We start from the raw sequence: 19,650 nt of genomic DNA, 5'->3' as shown, positions 1-19,650 counted from the left end.
GAGGAGGGTTAAGCCATTGGTCGGCACACCCAGGGCGGTGCATGTCCTCTTTGTTCCCACTAGTCACATGTGTTTCTCCTCAGCAGCACTTTCAAACAGTCCTCCAGCTGAGGCCAAGGCAGGGGCTGGGGTAGAGCCCATGCCTGGCCACTAAAAGGCCCTGTTGGTTCCACCCAGGACAGCCTTACTCCAAGGGGGACCCTCCTGTGTGGAGCTGGGTTTCCTTGGTTGTTCCGTTGTCTCTGTAAAGATGAAGCTTGTGTCCAACTGCTCTGGGAAACTTTCCTTTTTGTGGAGAATTTTCACGGTTCTGCCTTCACCCCCTGAAGTGGTAAGGCCACCCGCTACTGCGCTAGGACTGACAATTTCCTGTCACTGCAAGCAGTACTATGTGGGAAGGAGGAGCCATACCCGTGTGACCTGCCACACGGACACAAGCAGACCTGGGGGCGGGGGGGCTGTGTTTGTCTTTAAATGAACATGGTTATGCTGTGTGAGATTTTAAGGTAGTGAATCATTTCATGGTATGGCGGGTGATTTCTCATCAAGCTTTATGCTTTGCATTTAATTTTTAGAAGTATATTTTGAAGCATCTCATAATACTAAAGGCTGATTTTTGGGATACTCGTTGCCTACATTGAGAACGCAAGGGGCATTATTTCTGTGGAGGGTTGAACAGCAAGACACTAGTGGAAAACCAATCAAGTCGTAGCTGGCCACGTGGCCTTAGACACGAGCGTGTGGCATGTGGTGGCTTCGTGATTTTGATTGCTGTTTGTTCTGAGCCTGTGGTGGGCCCAGTGGGAGACCCACCACGGAAGCTCTGCCTCCTAGAATGCTCCAGTCCACACACCGATCGGAAGGCATTGTTACAACCTTTCTTGGCCGAAGAAAGCTTTACAGAGCGGGAGGGCTTATTCCCATTACGGGCTGCCCCTTCCTTTACGTTTTCTCTTTAAAACCAGATGTGCAACATTATTTCTGGGGAAAGGCATGAAGCCTGAGTTTACTATTATCCAACAGCTTTTCTCAGATAGCTTTGAGACGTGAAGTTGCTAAAAAGCCAGTGCTGGAGGTAGCAACTTTCTTGAGAGGGGATAGGCACGTAGCTGTGAGTTGTGAGGCTTCTGAGGAGGAAGGATGCCACGTGTCCGGAAGAGCTCTGCATAGGGCGCGAGCGGGATGGCGTTCCCCAGGCTCTGGATGTCAGGTTCACTGCCAGAGCCCCGCGCCTGCCAAATTCCAGAGAGGAATCACCTGTGCCCTTGCCTCCAGAGCCGGTTATCACAGAAGTAGTGATCCCTAAAAACTCACGTTGTGTCATCTGCCACTTGCTGCCGGCCCTGTGCTGCTAGAGGAGAGGGCCTCATCCAGGCCCTGCGTCCAGACCTGGAGGTGGAATTCGGGCCCAGGAGCCCCAGGCGGGCCGTGAGGCTGCACTTGTGAAGATCGATGCTCTTCTCGGCTTTTGTGTCATCTCTGTCCCCTTCCTTGCTTGTAACAGCTTTGCAGTGAAGCCTTTCATTTTAGCTGTCACCTAGTGCAGAAATGGGCCGGAGGAAAACAAATTTGTAAAGCCCAGAAGGTTTGACTTCACAGCTCTGTGTGCTGCATTTATTAGCTGCCCACTCACCAAAGAAAAGTGCTTTGTGGCCTGGGTGTTCTGATCTATATTGTCTGGGTTCATGTGGCCAGATTGTGAGTCGGGATGCTGTTTTATGATAAAAATAATGGGAATTCACTATAATCTGGAAGAAGTAGAAAAAATGTGGAGAATAAAAATCACACCCTGAGCAAAACAAGTGCATTGACCCTCCTAGGAATTAGCCTCCAGCTCTATGTAGGCAGCGCTAAGATCGGCCCCAGCCGTCGGCAGACACCCGCGAGCCACAGGATGGATCCTCGCCCGATCCATCGTGTGTGGTTGGAACCGTTCTGCTCTGAGGCTGGATCTTCCACTTAACACAGCTTTCCCGTTGCCGTCTCCCCTGAGCCCCGTGTGCTTCAAGCAGCAGTGACCCCAGTGATCAGCGGCTTGTTCGCCAACACCACCTCCCGTGCTCCTTAGGCAGATGACTGTGTGAGTGAAGAGGAAGTCGCAGTGCGCACCCTGCTCCTTGGCCTCCGCTGTCTTGGAATTTTCTCTGGGTCTTGGTGGCCAGTCTAGATGCTTTGTGCACCCTGTGCCAGTGCCTTTCCTGGGTCCTCCCTAGCTAGGCCCTCTGGAGAAGGAACTCTTCCTGCTTAGGGTTTATTCTTTTTCCTTCTGTGGTCCCTCTCGCTCCTGTCCTGTGAGGCTGTTTGAGAACCTGGGAGCCCCTCGTGGCTTCTGGGAGCAGGCATCTGTGTGAGCCGGGCGCCTTGCAACCCCTTCCTTTTGCTTCCTAGTTTTCAGTGAGCTGTACAGAATCACAGACCCTGTGATCTGAATTGGGGGAAAGGGGTCTTGGGTTTGAGGACTCTCACTGATTTTTATGCCTTTTCCTATCAGAAGAATTATTACATGTAAGTATCATGCAAGAGTTGTGTTGCTATTCCATTCTTGACACCCAAGTAATAGCTCTCAATTTTGTTACTGTTTTTTCTAAGTTGAGTAAGTAGATCTCTGAAATGAAGACTTAACCATGGTTAAGATGTCACCTCACTGAATTGATTTACAGGTTTGAACTAACCTGTTCAAAATCCCAGGAGTAGTATCTTATTTTTATTTACTTGTAAGAAATTAAGTTGAAGGCTGGCCAGACAGCTCAGCGGATTTAACCTGCTTAGGCAGATGGAGGGACCAGGGTTCGATCCCCGTGTGCTGTGCTGGCCCTGTCCCTGGGGCGCACTGAAGATGGTGATTGAGTGGGCGTGGTGGCATACACTTGTAGTTCTGGGGCTTAGGAGGCTGAAAACAGGAGAATCACTACGAGTCCCATCTACATAGTGAGACTGTAGATCCTGTACAAAAATACATACATACAGGGACTGGGGAGATAGCTCAATAGAATAAGCGCTTCTCTGGCAAGCACAAGGTCCTGAGTTCAATCCCTGATACTCACCAAAGAAAAAAAATACATACATACATACATACATACATACATAAAAATATAAAGAACCTGCAAAAAGAAAATAAGTTGATTACTCAATTTATGTGGAAATACAAGGGTCTCAGTGAAACAGTTTTGGGAAAGAACATAGTCAGAGGACATACTATAAATCAGTGGAGGTCAAGATGTGGTGATAGAGGCAAAAGAACACACATATGAGACCCACGGGACAGGCAGGCTGGGTCTGTGGTCAGCACTCCTGCATCAAAGGGGTCAACATACTGTTCAGTGGAATGAAAAGGCTTCTCAGCAAATGATGCTGTAACAGTTGAGGATTAATGTGGGAAAAGGTGAACCTTGATCCGGGGGTTGTAGCGTGGGAAAAATTAACTCAGGACGGGTCACAAAGTGAACCTCGAGGCTGTTACTTATTCTCATCAGTATGGGGGGCGTCAGAGAGTTAAGTACCAGAAGGTAGCAGGGGAAGGAGTGTGTGTCCATTTGTTCTTTCCCCTCCCCCACATCCTCTTTCTGATGGATTTTGGTCTCACCTCATTCTCATCTCTCGCTTTGCAAGTGAGTCTCACCTCAGTTTATGCATTGCGCTCACGAAAAATGGTCTTAAATCTGGTTAATATTTAATTTAAATCTATTTTAAAATATACCAGGATATCCTGGCACTTAAACAATGCTTTTCATCATGTCAGTAAGCACGGAATCCTTCCGTTTAGCCAAAGTCCTTCTACTGGCACCCACCTGCCCCCTATTTGGGCCTGAGGGTAGAGCCCAGAGCCTCGGGGACAGTCCTCACCCAGCTCTGTAATCTGCCTGGTGGTCCCGGCCGGAGCTCTGCTGGCTCTGTGCCACTCTGTACACACCAGACGTTAGATGTTAGGTGGAATGTGAAGTCAGTCTCCCTTATCCACCTGCTCTGTTGTGGATTAAATCGTGACATCTGCAGGGAGCAAGTTCAGGAATTCACAGCTGCTGTGTGAACTGAGTCTGAACATAGCGTGCGCAGCCTTTTCTGCCCTGTGGTGGCCGGGAGCCAGGAATGCCTGCCTCTATACTTAGTCTCAGCTTGGTCTTTATACTAGCCCAAGGTCCTTGAACCTCCATGGCCCAAGAGACAAATGTTTAAATTAAAAAAAAAAAAAAATTGCAGTACTTGAACACATGCATCCCATCCTTCTTGGCATGCGTCTCTCACATAGTATAGTACTATTTAAAAAAAAATTAAATATTGAACATCCCTTGTACATGCCAGTCAAGTCAGTGCCCTGTGGAGGATCATTCTGCCCTTATTCTTGCATGGAACGGATGCCTAGTGCACATTTACTTTTTCACAAGCATTGTTCTAGACCGAGAGCAAACATTTTGAACGAAGCCCATAACGGTCTTGCTTAATGGAGACTGTACTGTCGGGGTAAAGGGTTCCTGGAACTTCGTCTTTTGTGTCCTCTTATGATGCTCAAGTCAGATCCAGCCCACTGGGACGCCTGTCTGTCCTCTGTGGTCAACTGTGATGCAGTCTGCAGGAGGGAGACTGCCAGAAGGGCTGGTCATATAGGGGTCCAGGATCCCCTCGGGGTGCTTGTGTGGTGGGAGAAGAGCCCCAGTGCCTTCCTAGTGGGAAATGTGCAGCAAACGTTTACTGAATAAATGCCTAGGTCCCTGGCATTTTTAAAAGATAGTCCATGGATGGTACTACAAATACACAACCAGATTCCAACTCTCAGACTACCGAGTTCTAAGGAACTGTGCTGAATCTAGGAAAGATGAGAGCCCTCCTGCCAGGAGGCCCTTCGGCTTGTTTCTGTAGCTTTCCTAGCGTGACAGCTCTCCCAGAGTTGGGGGAGCTCTGTACTGCCAGCGTGTTTGAAATAAGCGACATTGTCTGGCCGCATTTCCTAGGGCCTTGCGCACTTGGGTACGGCAGAAGCCGGCCGTGCTGTGCGGGTATAAATAGCCTCCTAACCTGAGAGCTGCACACGGGGGCTTCGAGTTGAAAACAGCTGATCGTGCTCCTGAGATAGAGCAGAAAGACAGCTTTTCAAAATCCTGTGTGAACAGAATGGCGTTCAGATGGTTATTAATCTTCCCAGAAATTACACCAGGAAAGCTTCCTTTTTTGCAATTCCTGTTCCTCATCTGTACTTTCAGACTTGTGTATGTTTTTGTCATGTTAGCATGTGTAGCCGAACTATTAAGTGTGTGTGCGTGTGCGTGTGCGTGTGCTTGTGTACTGGCGACAAGTAATGAAGCATGTCTACTCTTAAGTTCAAAAACACTTGCTGAGCTGCAATGAAAAGACTTAAAAACTATTTAATCCAGTATCTCTTGAAGAGCTGATCTAGAAGTTGCTATAAAATCAAAAGGAGAAAAAATATCTATACTTTTTTCTTTTTTTAAGAGTCTTGCTGCGTAGCTCAGGCAGTCCTTGCGCTCATGGTACTAGTCTTGCCTCGTCCTCCTGACTGCTGGGATTATAGGTGAAGGATGATTGATTGATTTTATGTATCTGGTACAGGGTCTCCTAGTGATCCTCCTGTTTTCAGCCTCTCCAGTGCTGGGATCGTGGGCGTGCACCACCATGCCTGGTCTGGTGGCTGGTCAGGCATGCCCAGGGTCAGGGCCGGCATGGCATGCGGTACCAGGAATCAAACCCAGGTTCTCATGCTTGCCTAGGCAGGCCCTTAGATTGCTGAGCTATCTCCATGGCCCAAGGATGATTTATATTTTTTTATATTTTTTATATTTTTAGGAAGGGTCTAAAGGGCATTCAGGGTCTCACTACTAGATTGGACTCATAGTGATCTGCCTGTTTACGGCCTCCCAAGAGCGGGATTACAGGCGCGCCACCATGCCTGATCTCAGTTGCTGTCTCAGTGCACCCCAGGGGTGGGGCTGGCATGGCAAGCTTGGGGATCGAACCCCCAGCCCTTGCGCCACGCTTTAATCTTAGCCAGCCCTCCCCAAGGGTGATTTTTTAAAAAGATAAATTTATTCAAAGGATTGCTTTTTATTGAAAGATACTGATCTTTCTACTTTTTAGGTATAAAAATTGCTATGTTATTTTTTAAAGACAATAAAAAATAATAAGAAAAATACCATTGAAACGATACAGAATTTCACTAAACAAATTAATAGGAATTCATCGATTGTTATATTCCATATTGTTGTCTTCAATCAGTTGTTCAGATGATCGGCTATAAGCATGCAGAACTGGTCCAAAAAAGTTACACAAAGTTAAAAAGGAGAGAGAAAAACAGTTTTAAGCATTAACTGTTTCTTTCAGTAGGCCGGTGGAAATCAGCAGTACCATTATCGAAGCTATACTGTATATATGCATAAATACTTCTTTTCCCTTCTTTCTTTTGACTTTTCCCTCTGTCAGACAGTAGCTGGAGGTTGTTTTCTCAAGCTAGGATGTTACAGATCAAGTTACACGGGCCATATTGACAAGGGTTGGGGACTACCTGCTGTGGCCACCAAGTCTGGGAAGTGTCAACCAGGCCCCCACCAGCTCTGCACCGTGTGTGCATGCCGGGAGCTGCTGGTGGACCTCCTGTGGGCAGCTTTGAGCTACTCTGGAGAAGAACTGGTATTCTGGAGAACTTCCATAATCCATAATAGGCCTGGGCCTGGGAGACAGCGCCCAGGAGGGTGTGGAAAGTGCAGATGGGCTTGGATCAACAGTGGGATGACTTCTCGGGCTAAGGCAGAATGCGCGTGAGTTTGTGTTAGGGCCATGAGTTAGCTACACGGCAGTTAGGTGCCCGCACGCTTGATCAGAGGAGCTGTGTAGTTGAGGCATAATAGAATGTGGCATGCTTAGTAAGCAGTTGAGTTGTCTTCCCAAGGCTGTGAGCGGTGCCAGGCGGGAGGGACACAGAGGCCCTTCACAAGCTGCTCCTTGCATGGCTTTGCTCTGTGGCCTTCTAAGGAAGACAGATGGGATGCTGCTGTGAAGTAGTGAGTCTAATCCCACGTGTCCTACCTGAAAACTAGACTCATCATTTTATGTGAGTCAGCCTTAATTGTGTAGTTCTCTGCATGCCTTTTTCAAGTTTTTTGGGCTATAGATTTTCAGGCTTTTGAAATACATATATGAGGTCTGACTTAAGATAGAGTGAAGTTTCAAATTAAAAATGTATAATAGTAAAAGGCGCATTGCCATTAATACCTTCACAGTGCCCCTCCCCCGAACACTATTCTTGCCACCTTCTGGAGCTGTCCTGGGAGTCCTCGTTCCCGTCTTTAGTTGCACTGTTGTGGCTGCCTGGGTGTCTTGAATCGATTAAAACTGTTCACCTTTCAAGGTCACTTAGACTTGGGGGAAGAGCCAGAAGTCACAGAGTCCCCGACTTGGTGACTGTGTTGGACGAGGACACGGTGTGTTGTTTTCGCAGGCCTGCTGTCTGTTGGGTGGTGCTCGCAGCAGCATTCCCCGTTATTTTTCGTCACCACTCAGAAGGCTACCCACAGAAGAGGGCTTCCGGAACTGCTTGGGAAAGTGGCAGGACAGTGAGTGGGATGAGCGTGTGCGAGCTGCCGCAGGGGGCGCTGTGGCACCTTTTCAGTGTCTTTTAAACTTTTACCATATATTTTAATTACAACTTGTATTTGCTGTTCTCTCTGTGAATAGGAAAGTAATCGATTATTTCTTACCAGTGTTCTTCATTTGGTGCTTTAGTACATGTATTTGATGTTCCAAGTTTCCGCCCGGCTATAGTTATCGGAAGTCAGTCTATAATGTGTGCTGTACTTACTTACTTTACCTCCTAACCGCCCTGTGAAACAAAGCCTGTTCTCGTCTCTCCTGTGCAGGTGAAGAAACAGAATTCCAGGAAGCATAAGTAGCCTCTTCAGGGCTGCACAGCTTGTTGGTGGTGGAGGATTTAGCCAGCGTAGATGGGCTCAGAGCGCGTGATCTTAACCACTACTGTACATTTCCTGCCTGCCTGCTGGGTGTACTGGTCATTCCGACCAGGGTGACTTGGGGCTGTGTGGGATCTCCGAATAGCTGCTTAAAAAAGCAAGCTCATTTTCCAAAAAAAAATTCGATTTTTTTTTTTTGGGAAACAAGGCCCTTGTGTGTGAATATCTCAGTTTGATAATAGAGCTCATTTGCATAGTCAGACAGGGGAAGCAGAGTTTGTTACAGGCTAACTCCCCAGTGGAGTCTGTTTCTGTTATTGTTAATTGTCTGTAGTGGGGTGATGATGACAGCGATGACCACTGCATGAAAACACCTGGAATCCGGTTGACCCAGCAGACTTCCCAGTGTCTTCTGGTAGAGCTTGGAGTCCCCAGATACTTGGGCCGCGTCCTTCCGACACAGGGCTATGGCTCACGAGTGCCATGTTGGGCCTGTTTTTCAGTGGGAATGTGGACGCTCTCCTGCTTCCTGACCTGGGGCCGCGTGGGTCTTGCATCCACAGAGCTCCTCTGTAGATGGGATTTCTCCTTTACAGCAGGGACCCCAGGCTCTCCCTGCTCCTCCCTCTGCCTGCTGGCAGCCCCCTGAATTCCGGTCTACTGTCTCTGTTTTAAGGAGAAGAAACAAATTCCCGAAAGCACAACTAACTTGCTTAGGATCCCACAACGAGTTAGTGGTGGAGCCAGGGCTTGAACCAAGGTGGCTGGACTCGGGGATGGTGATTTTAACCGGTTGTGTGGTGAGAGGCAGATCTGGTGACTTTCAGTCTCCACACCCTGTTATTTCCCCATTGGAGAAGGAAGCATTTAGCTTAAGGTTTGGATAGGGATGTTGGTTTCAAATTAATTCTGTTTTTAAAAACATTGTAAACCATGCGGAAAGAAATGTTTTTAATTCACTGAAAAACTTATAAGGTTGGGTTTCTCCCAGAAGTCTGTAAGTTTTGTTGCATTGTTTTTGGTGTTGTCATTGGCAGCCTTGGTTAAACGGTTCCCAGAACAGGGTCTGTTTAGATGAGGTTGTTCCCAGTGCCCCATGTGGTCATACCCAGTGTCTGCTCCTGTAGGAGTTACCAGCCTCCTGTGGGCACAGCTGGTGTCCTACCTGAGACTGCTATTCTTGGAGCCTGGGAGGGGACACAGAGGCCTTGGGATAGTGCTCCAGCGGGGGGCGGGGGGGGGGCGCTCCATGGCTTTGAGGTCGGCCAGTCCTGAGTAGAACTTATCAGGGTTGTGGCTTTGGGCAAATCATTTGATTCTCCGGGGTTCTGTTTCTTAAGGAGCCTGCCATTGAGTTTGTAAGTTCCAGGTGATGGCTCTGAGGCCCTGCATGGGCTTCCGTTTCTTTTTTGGTACTAAGTCATGCATGGTGGTGTCTGTCCCATGGGTCCGATGCTTGGCCAGGTGATGGGGGCTCGCCGACCTTACAGGAGGCCTGTGAGTGCCAGCACCAAGTGCTGTCCTGGCTCTGCCCCCTGGCTCCCTCCAGGAGCTCAGAGTGACTCTGAGAATTAATCAGATGTGCTTTTGGGCACGAAAGAAGACCATCGCTCGGGAAGCCAAACATGTGGCCTAAAGCAACACCACATGCTTCACCTGGATCTTGGGAAAGTAAGGGCATTTGGAAAGGAGTGTCAATGTTAAAATGCTCAGGCTGTCCCCAGGCTCCTTGGCCACAGCCATAGGCTGTTGTAGAGCATTTTGCCCGGAGGTTCTTGTGTTGCTTATTTTGTGCTGTGCCTGTCTTGCCAAACTCTAGACTTTGCCACTGTGTTCTGTGTGACTTCACTTTGGGGCGAGTTTGAGCCCTGACGCTTCCTGGTGCTGTTTCCAGCTGCTGTGACACGGTTGCTCTGGGACCACGGGGCATGCGTGACAAGACAGCTGCTCGCAGCATTTGGTGTCCATGACAAAGAAGCAAGGCGAAAAGGAAATCTGGGCCGGAAGATTTTGTTAGTCTGCTCTCTATATTGAGGGACTGTTTCTCAGTGAAAGAAGGGTTGGTGAGAATAGAAGAATTACTCTGTGCTGTTTCACGAGAAGTTCAGTACCCGCTCCCCAATGAGTTGGGTGTCCCTTCCACCAGCCCACTGTAAGTTTGTGAAAATTTCTTTGAATTTTTTATTTCTTAAGCCTGCTTGGGTTTTACATCGTATCCTATAAGGCATTTTATTTGTTTGAATGCAGAAATGTTAGAGGAAGGTTGCCCACCTGAATAAGACAACATGCTTGAGCTCCCCCACCTGGACCAGCGTGGGGGCCCCGCCCTGCTTGCCTTGAGACCTGCTTGCCATGTGACGCAGTCCTCCCTGCCCCACTTGGGAGGGGTGTTGGTGGAGCCTGTGGCCGTGCTTCATGGAGTAGCCCTTAATCACTATGCAGTTTCCACAGATGTAGGTATCTATAGCAGGATGAGATAATGGTGTTGAAACCATTGCCCGGAGCAAGGTAAAGTGAATGACGGGATTTTCCTGGATGTCCTGTCTTTCCTTGAAGCAGAATTAGGTCTCTAACTTGTTTTCAGGTGAACTGCATTCTCTTGTGTGTTCCTGTGAAGCTGCCCTGTGAGCCAGCAGTAGGCCCAGCTGGTTATGCCTCCTACGGGGACCCGGGACAGCAGTGTGTCCTTGTGGAGTGCTCGGTTTTGATGTTTAGTCTTGGCTGGTGCTGGCAGGGACACCCCACTGGCCCCTAGGTTACTATCCTGGGGCAGCCCTGAGGTTGGAAGATTCTCCGTCATATGGTCTGGATGGCTCTTAAGCACACACTTAAGCACACGCTCCACGTGACCCTCTGACAGCGCTGCTCAGTGTCTTCCTGCGCAGATCGCGTCCAGCCAGGCAGCAGGGAACTGAGGCTTTTGATGGGGACGTGGCCATAGCTTGTGGAATGAATGGGCTCGTTTGCTTGGCCTCTGGCGGTGTGTGTTGTCCCAACTCTTCCGGAGGCTCCTTTCTGAGCCCCTTATTGCTGCAGAAATGTCTCTTGGAGGAAGGTTTTCTCTCTTTTACGCTGTCTCTCTCCACCGTGCTCCTCAGGAGTGGAGAAACTTTTGCAGGAGGCCTCCATCCAGGAGGCACTGGATGACTCCTGCAGAAAATGATTAGCATGGAGTCTTTGCATAACTAAACAGACTCCATCTTAGCTCTCAGGGATTCTTACAGTCTGCTTTAAGAATGTAGGTGGTCACTGCTTGGGTACACAGTTTTCCCTTTCAGAATGCACATTTTTCCCTTCCTTGCTTGGGTATGTGAAGCTCTGTAATGGTTCCCATGCAGCAGACAGAGCAACCATGGGAGAATTTTAGGTTCCCCTTGCATCGAGCTGAAATAAGGGGATATTGATTGGTCCAGATGGGATGTGTCTATAATCTCTCATAATTCCTTGTAAGAAAAAGATGACTTAGAAGAATCCCCATGCTGTGCTGCTGCTTTGGTCACCCTGTCTTGGCCATCTTTGGGCAGCAGCTCCTGTTGGGGCTGGTCACAACATCGGCTTCTGTTGACCCGGCCTAGAGCACTGAGCGCTTGGCCTTTCCTCTGTCCCTTTCGTCCCTTCCTGCTCAGTTTGAATGCCTTCAGGTCTCCTTCTGACTGGTGGGTTTGAGGACCCTCATTTCTCCTGGATCGCTGCAGCTGGTGTCCCTGCTTCTGGGCCCAACGACCCCCGTTCTGCATCCAGCGTGGGGCTGCGGCCCAGGGATGCGCAGGCCTGCTCATTTTCCAACTCTTCCTTCTGCCTCAAGGTACCCTAAAGCCTTCTGTTCCTGAAGAGGTGGCCCATAAACCCATGTGATCATGCCGAGTCCTTTATCCAGCGCCCTGCTACACTGGCCTCATCTCCCTGTGTTGTCAGTCAGAATGCCTGTAACCGGCTCTGCAGCGCCTGGCTTTCCTTAGCTTGCTTGACTTGTTTGCCTGCTGCTAGCCATTACTATCTATGCCTCCCAAAGGGGGTTTCTCTTCTATCCATTTTCCCCTGCTGACTGGGAGGTTGTGTTTGCCACACTTGAGCCCCTGTCATCCTGTGGCCACGATGCTCCTGTTGGACTGCAGTTGTTGGCTTTCATCTTGGGAGAATGCCCTGTCTCCCTGTGGATAGCAGAGGTGGACCTGGGTTTGCTTCTTACCCGTCTGCGAATGCACCCGCCCTTCCCCCCCTGAGTGCTTGGAGAGTGGATCAGTGCATTGGGACAGTCACCGAGGGACCTCCCCGTGTGTCCTACATACTCAGAGCCTCCGCCAGTGCACTTCTTTCCCCAGCAGGGTCTAGGGGAACCCCCAGTGTGTCGACTGGCCTTCAGTACTTCATGTTGGGATCGCAGACCCTCCAGGAGCCCGTATGGCATTTTGCAGCTTAGAGGCGTGAGAGCGCCTTCTGGTTGGAGCCGTGGCTCTGGCTCCCCTGCGCTGCCTTCTGTCTTTACTAGGGGCAAAGAGTGTTCCAGCTGTCTCACACTGTCACCATTGCTCCCTCTACACCAAAGAAAAAAGACAGACAGTCCTTGGTTACGGAGAAGGCCAAAGACCCGGGGGTTCCTGCCCCGCAGCCGGAGACGTTCCTTCCCACTTCCGGTGTGCCACCGTGCGTGCCCAGGACCTGCCCCCTTTCTTCTCGCCCGACCATCCTCTCTGGCACACGCCTGCATTTTGTCTCAGAATTTCCTAGAGGCTCTTGTACTTGAGAACAAAACTTTTTTTCAATAGATTATAAATGAGACTTTACTTGATTTCACTGGGTCAGTAGTATGAAAAATAATAAAAAAGCTTAGAAGTTGCTGCCTTCTGGCCGCAAATTCTGTGTGTAGGGTCAAATGTGAGTGTCGATTGCGCTGAAGAGAACCCGTCCTGTCCCCTTTGGAAAGCCTCTTAGGCCTGCATGGATCCCAGCTTCAGTGAGGCTTGTTTTCTCTGAAAGGTCTTTCATAATTTATATTAGGCACACATGCTTGTTTAATTAAGAGTGGTAATTAATTCATAGTCGTCATTAGCATGTAAACATAATCTGACCTTTAAGTACCATCGAAGACATTTTACAGTTCACGGGCATTAGCTGTGACAGAGGGAAGGAAATCAACATTGTGTCAGTCAGCTTGGTATATTATTTCAAAACATGGAAATTAATTTTGTGTCAGGTTGTGATTACGTGTGAGGTGCTCAAGACTCCGAAGAGTTGTACGTTGCCTGTCCCTTCCCCTCAGTCCTTGTGAGTGTTCAGCAGGTCAGGAGCGTCTCTAAAGAACTGGCCTTGCTAATGAGGAGAGGTCAGCCTGCTTCTTTCTGCCTTTATCCTGCTGGGGTGCACCATTGACAGACTGGGGGCGCAGAAGCTTGACCAGGAGAGAGTGAGCCGGAAGAGACCGGTTCTCTTCTGTACCACTGACACCGAGGAGAGCAGGAATGTCACTCTGGAACATTCGGGGAGGAGGAGCAGGAGTGAAGGCATAGGCCCGGGGCCTGGGAGCACCCGTGGCGCACGGCCCCTTAGCCAGCTGTGGCCTCCTGGCCAGGCAAAGCTGCTGGCCTGGGCTTGGTCCGGTGCTGAGGTTTTCTGCTTGTGTCCGAGTCTTAGTTGCTTCTGTTGAAGTCTGTGTCGTAGATGAGGAACCCAGGTATGATTTGGGTCTTCCCACAGTAAATGTCCTGCGCCCTCCTAGCTGTTGCTAGCTCTCAGCTTAGCACTGTGTCTGCGAGGTTCGTGGTATTGCTCGTTATCACTGGCTCACTTTTACGATGGTGTAGGAACGCAGTGTGCGCATACGCTGTAATTTGCCCAGTTTCACTGCCTGTGGAAATTTGTGCAGTTTCCAGACCTCGCCTATTTCAAAGAGCCAATGACTGGAGGTTTTGTTTTCCGGCGTGTCTGTGCACAGGAATTTAATCTTTTTCTTTCTCCTTGCCTTTGACACATAATTGCTGCAGATCCTATTATTTAAGTTCAGTAAGTTAAGTTTAGTAAACTTCATGAGGAGGGTGTTATCCCTAAAGGAGGGTATGTTCTTTATATATTATACATAAGGAATTGTCACTGGTTTTGTGTCCCTTAAGCTGCCAGTGGGTGACTGAGTGATCAAGCTGATAGAGAAAATACAGACGTAGTTTATGCTTTTATTTTCAAGAAAGCTGCTGACTTTATTAATTGAAAACCAGTGATTGTTCTGTCAAAAAAGAGAGCCAAATGGCATCATACGGAGCAGAGATGAGGTGGAAGTGAGGGAGAAGGACTGGGAATCCACTCAGGAAAGCTGGTAACTGTCGCCAAGGAACTGGCAAGGGAAGGATGAGAAAGGGAGAGGCATGCAAGAGTGACGTTTCCAAAAAGTTAAAATGATGTGGGGGAGAGAACTCCCGAAAGACCCATGAATACATCACAGTGAGTCCGACAAGAGCAATCTTTTCCATCGTAGAAGAGAGTGAGGTGCCCCCACTCAGCTGTGAACTCTAGACTCGGACCCTGGGGCTGGGGACTGAGGTGACCCTGGGGCTGGGGACTGAGGGCTCCCCAGACAGCATCACAAGAGGGCATCACACCGCTCCCGGAGGCCCCCGAAGCAGTCCTGGGGCTGCTCGGCGTTGGCACCACCCGTGTCCTTCAGCCATTCCCGGAAAGGTCTTCGTCTTTCTTTAGCACCAGAAATTGGCCAAGGACCACATAGGCCTTGTCAGAGCCTCTTTCCTCCGATTTCTTGCCCAGGACGTCACCAATCCCAGCCAGGCACCCTGCTGGCTTTTCCCCCATGGGCTCTGCGATGAAGTCTCGGTGCTTTTGGGACATTGTCATCTTGGTCAGGCTTAACCGGCAGCTTTAGCACCGCTAACGGTTCCTCCCGCTACTTGACTCATGCTTTTTAAATTTTATCTTCATTTGCATTCCTTGTATCCATAGTTGGGTTTTTATTGTTTTGTTTCCATATGTCTGTCTTCATATCAGATTCCCATGAATTCTCTTGACAGCGAACAGGTCGTTAAGAATAGCTAAATCCGCGGAGCATGCTTGACATTCCTGTTGCAGGCAAACTCTGCCTTTCCCTGGGTGCGCTTGCATGTTCCCTGTGGGCAGCATGCCCCTAGACCCAGGCCTCAGTGCTCGGAAACTCCTTTTCCGAAAGGCCCTGGGTGGGGAAGGACAGCTGCAATGTGTACCCCCACACGGGACACATCGGACGGGGTGGCACCGTACCGGCCCCTGAGCCCAGCTCTCGTCCCCCACAACTGGAGACGTGGCTTTAGAGAAAGAGGGGCCTGCCACGGGTCCTTTTCTGCCTTTGTGTTGCAGCTTGTCTGAAATTCTTGCTTATTAATTGAGAGTAAGGCGCTATGGAGCTGTTGGTGACAGGGTTTAAGTCAGATCCAGAGAAGCATGCAGATTTGTGTCCTCTCCTCTTTGCGGATGACATACAGCGTCCTTCCCTCCTCGGTTAATGTTCGCAGTGTTTTATGCGGGTTGTGGGTTTATTTTGGTCCTAATTATGTTAAGCTGACATCTAGTTAGTTTTGCTGTTCTGCCTGAAGAATTCTAAATTTCACTCAAGGTTTATTTTGACTACAAATAAGACAAAGTTTATCTTGCAGAGGAGAGAAAGCACTCTGTGGCATTGACTGTGATTGTCTCAGGCCCTGAGGTTTGCACTGATGCCTGTGCTTGCTTCTAGACAGCTGCAGCGGACTTGAGGTCGCTGTTCTCTCCTTTCTCTTCCCTTGGCTGATGGCTTGATGTCCAAGTCACAGCAGGCAGTGTCTCTCCCCCTCGCTTAATTGCCCAGAACCTGTGGTAACAGGTGATCCATCATTTGGTCTCATGCTATGCAATCATTCTTAATAAGCTGGCCCTCATCTTCTGTTCTGATAGAAGGTATTTTTGCGTTAAGATTTAAGGGAGGTGGTGAGGTCAAGCCTTGCACGCGAAGACACCGAGCTGTGTCTGCGTCACCTGGGCCCTGAGTTCCATCCGAGGAGCACGGGGTGACTAGAGAGGAAGGAGGGGAGGTGGGTTTCCTGGGGGTGACCTTCAGAGAAGGTGCAGTTCTCGCTGGGACGTTGTGCTTTGGAGGATGGTGCTGAGCTGCCTCCTGCTCCTTCATAGTGAGGGCCTCTGGTCCCTGTCACTGTTCACTGAAGATCGGAGAATGTGGATGGATGAGCATAAGGCTTCCGTCCACAGTGGATGCGAGGTCTGCCAAGGACGGTTAGAGGTTGCTGCTAATTCCGGATCTGCAGAACCTTTACGCTGCCAGCCCACTGTGCCTTTGCAGTCCCCCTAGTCCCTGCACCTGTACCTCTCCCCTTGTATTTTCTCCCTGTTTTCCTGCCTGCCTGCTCCTTGGGCTTACTCCATTCCCTCTGTCCACATTTCCTTTTTTTATACACAGATTTTCTGTTAACAGAAAATCCCAGTGAAGTCCTTTTGGATTCACAGTGGGATTGGAGGCTTTGTAATTTTTACTTGGAAAGTGACTTAAGTTAAATTCTTACAGAAACAAACATAAAGTTGCTCCAAGCTTTGTTCCTGCTTTGCTTTTTACATTTGCTTGGGTGGAGGTCTGTGCTAGCCGCCCTCATCTTCTTTGTCAAGCAGAAGAAAAAAAAAAACGAGATGGTGGCTAGGGTTTTGTAACAGATCTAAATAATCATTGCCCTCTAATACTTTGGTTCTCTGCTTTTTGACAAAAGAAACCCTAAAATAACTTACTGTGGATATTGAGGACTCCATTTATATTCTGATCTCTTTTATAAAAGTCAAACACTGTGAATGTTAGACGAGAATTAGAGCTTTTCTGTTTTCTGCACCACTCTCCGAGAAAGGCAGTCGTGTTCGCTCTTTTGTGGAATGTCCTGGGTTGGCAGTGCAGACCCGTGGGCATGGTTTGTGTGTCTGTCTGCCTCTTTTCAAGTGAAATCGTTGTAAGACTGTGTAGTCCTGCCAGTTTCCTATCTCTGGATGTATTGCTCCCGCAGCTTAGACCTCACTCTTCTGAGAATGGGAGCAATGGCGTTGCCCATCCATGCGAGGGCCAGGAGGAGAGCGGCTCTGTCAGCACTTAGGAGGCTCTCGTTGACGGGGCTGGCAGCATTCCTTCCTAGTTACTTGACTCAGAGGCAGGAAGGCGTTGAGAGTTCAGGGGCAGGCGGGCTTGTCATGGGTCAGGTCATTAGCAGCATTGTGACCTGTAAGTTTCTCTGAGCCTCCAGGCTCTGGAAGCAAGGAAAACCGCCTTCTTATCTGCCGGTGACAAGTCGTACAGGACCCCAGCTCCAAGCAGAGAGCCCGTGACTGGAGCTCTGCCTTCCTGTGCCAGGAAGACTCATCAGGCTGCGGAAACGGCAGCAGTGTTTGAGATGTACTGAGCAGTTACACGGGTCACACTGAGTTCCAAGCACAGTTTGAAAACCTGACTTGTGTAAGCCTCACGAAAGTGCTACTAGCCAGTGAGTGCTGTTATTCCCATTTCACAGGTCAGTAAATGGCGGCAGTAAGTGGTCGAGCACGTTAGCTGAGGTCACAGAGCTGTAAGCGGTGGAGCAAGGTGAAGTCTTGGAGCCCAGAGTCTCTACCGCCAAGGTGGGGGTTTTAGGTCACACGCATCCTTTAGTAAAAGGTAGATCACGTGCCACGTAAGGTTGGCGAACACAGGCCCTTCGGGCGCAAGGGGCTAAGCGTTGCTTGGTGGTAGATCTCTCATAAATACTAATAGCATCAAGGCGGAGGTGTTTTGGCCTGGACCATGTTGATTCGTCTGTTACTGCTCACACCGTGGCTGTAAGCTGCGTCCCTTGTGGCTCATAAATGAGCCGCCGAGGGGATTTGCTTCCTGTGCCTTTTCAGTTTAAATCATTAGTGGGAGATGATGAGAGCATATTAAACCAGCTTAACCTTGAGCGTTTGGTCTCCGTGCAGAACGGAGCACTGTGAGCAGACGGCTCCATGCTGCCCCTCCCTTCCTGGGCTGGTGCAGGCTGTGCCAGCGAGAGAAGTCAGACTGGGGAGTCCGGGGAGGACGAAGTGGTGCTGTGGCTGGCGGCGCAGGAGGAGCGTGTGCGCCGTGGCAGCTCATTTCTGTGTGCAGCTTGAAGACTATAGAGCTAGGCACACGGTTCTCAGTGACCCGCAGTGGCTAGAACAGCGTGACGCGGGTGTGCACAGCTGCGACTGCACCTCCAGGGGGCCATGTACAGTGCAGACCCGAAAGGTACAGTAGATGCCGTGAAAGGTAGGGAAGCTGTTCAAGAGGAGGAACAATGTGGATGAGGGAAAGGAGGAAGAAAGGGGGGAAACACTCATGCGCACGCGCACACAGGAGAGCTTGGATAACTGTACTACTGAGAGGAACAATTAATGTCTATTTTTTTCTCTTCTAATTTTTTTGGACCAGTTTTGCTGCTTGTATCGAACAACTAATGTGAAGACAACAATATGCAATAGAACAGCTATTGTTGAATTCCTATCGTTTTGTGTAGTGAAATTCTGTATTTTTAAAAGTGTTTTTGAGGGGAAAGGGCATACTTTGCTCTGCCTGCTTCTTGGAGAAGCCTGAAATTTCCACATGAAGATGGTTGAAGGCAGCTGGGTTCTGTGCGCACACGGGAGTCTGTGTACACACCAACTTCCTTTAAGGGCTAAAGAAGGCACCTGCACGGTTGTCTTCTTGAATGTGTAAGGCATACGCATGTGAGCAGGTTCTGTTTCCACCCCACCACTGAGCATGGGACAGTGGGTCATACTGTTCTCGCTTTGACACAGGATATCATAGCTACAGCAAAACGACCGACCGGGGGATGAGTGTAAACATGACCTAAGTGTTCTTAAAAAGAAGCAGCAGCATAAACTGCAGACATAGGAGGGTCACTGCCATTCATTTCCTTTCCCGGCATGTCTGGCTGTGGGAGAAGTTGTGGGCCCTGAGTAGATGGACTCGTAGGACATCGCCTCCTTTGCGTCCTGCTTCTCACTCTTTCTTGTCCAGCTGTTTTGTTGGGGACCTTCTACTTCTTATCCTTGGTGAACTTCTGATAGCATCTCGTATGCGGAATTCTTTTCATACCTCGTCCTCGTCCTTGTCGGGGTAAACAGTGAAATTAGAGGTGCAGAAACCACCACCCTGATGTTTGCCCTGATGGCATGACTAGAGGGAGAGAGAATATTCCACTTTTCATCTTTGACTTTTTTCTTCTTTTCCCTCTATCATTTTTGGGCCTCAGAGAGATTGAGCGTGAAATATGTTCAGTTCCAGGATTCAGATGCTCATGCTTTAAGCTTGTGCCTTGAAGGGTGAGAAGAGTTGTGTTGCTCACTTGTACGTCATCCTACGTACCTTTTCTCTTTCCTCTCCAAGTAGGTTTCTGACATCTATGCAGAGGTTGAAGAATGGCCGTTGTAGGGTGGGGGCATCCTAGAGTTGGGTCCTTTGGGAGGTGCCCGGCTTTGCTGTGTGATGTGTGGTGGTAGAACTTGCAAGGATTTCAGGAAAGCTGGGCGCAGAATTAGCTGACATCAGTTCCCTTCTGTTTTAGAGGGACGATATCAAGAAACAGGGGATCTACGTGATATAAATTCTGTAATAATAAGGCTGTTTTTGAGCTTGATGAGCTATACAGTTGGTTGATCGGAGATTGGATTCTAAATTTTTTTTAAATATTTATTTATTTTTATTTATTACATCTATTTATTGTGTGTGTGTGTG

General features: G+C 49.1%; 1 protein-coding gene and 1 pseudogene across 4 annotated transcripts in view; one reads left to right on the top strand and one right to left on the bottom strand.

Moving 5' to 3' along the window:
* The window catches only part of Tln2 (talin 2), a 433,269-nt gene that overhangs the window by 96,199 nt on the left and 317,420 nt on the right, over positions 1-19,650 (top strand). The window lies entirely within an intron of this gene.
* On the bottom strand, positions 14,485-14,805 carry LOC101580444 (annotated as a pseudogene).

This window comes from Octodon degus, unplaced genomic scaffold (assembly GCF_000260255.1).
Source record: "Octodon degus isolate 3935 unplaced genomic scaffold, OctDeg1.0 scaffold00026, whole genome shotgun sequence".
In the NCBI taxonomy this organism is placed as follows: Eukaryota; Metazoa; Chordata; class Mammalia; order Rodentia; family Octodontidae; genus Octodon; species Octodon degus.
The sequence above is the reverse complement of the archived record's forward strand: the minus strand, read 5'-3'. Positions and strand labels throughout refer to the sequence as shown.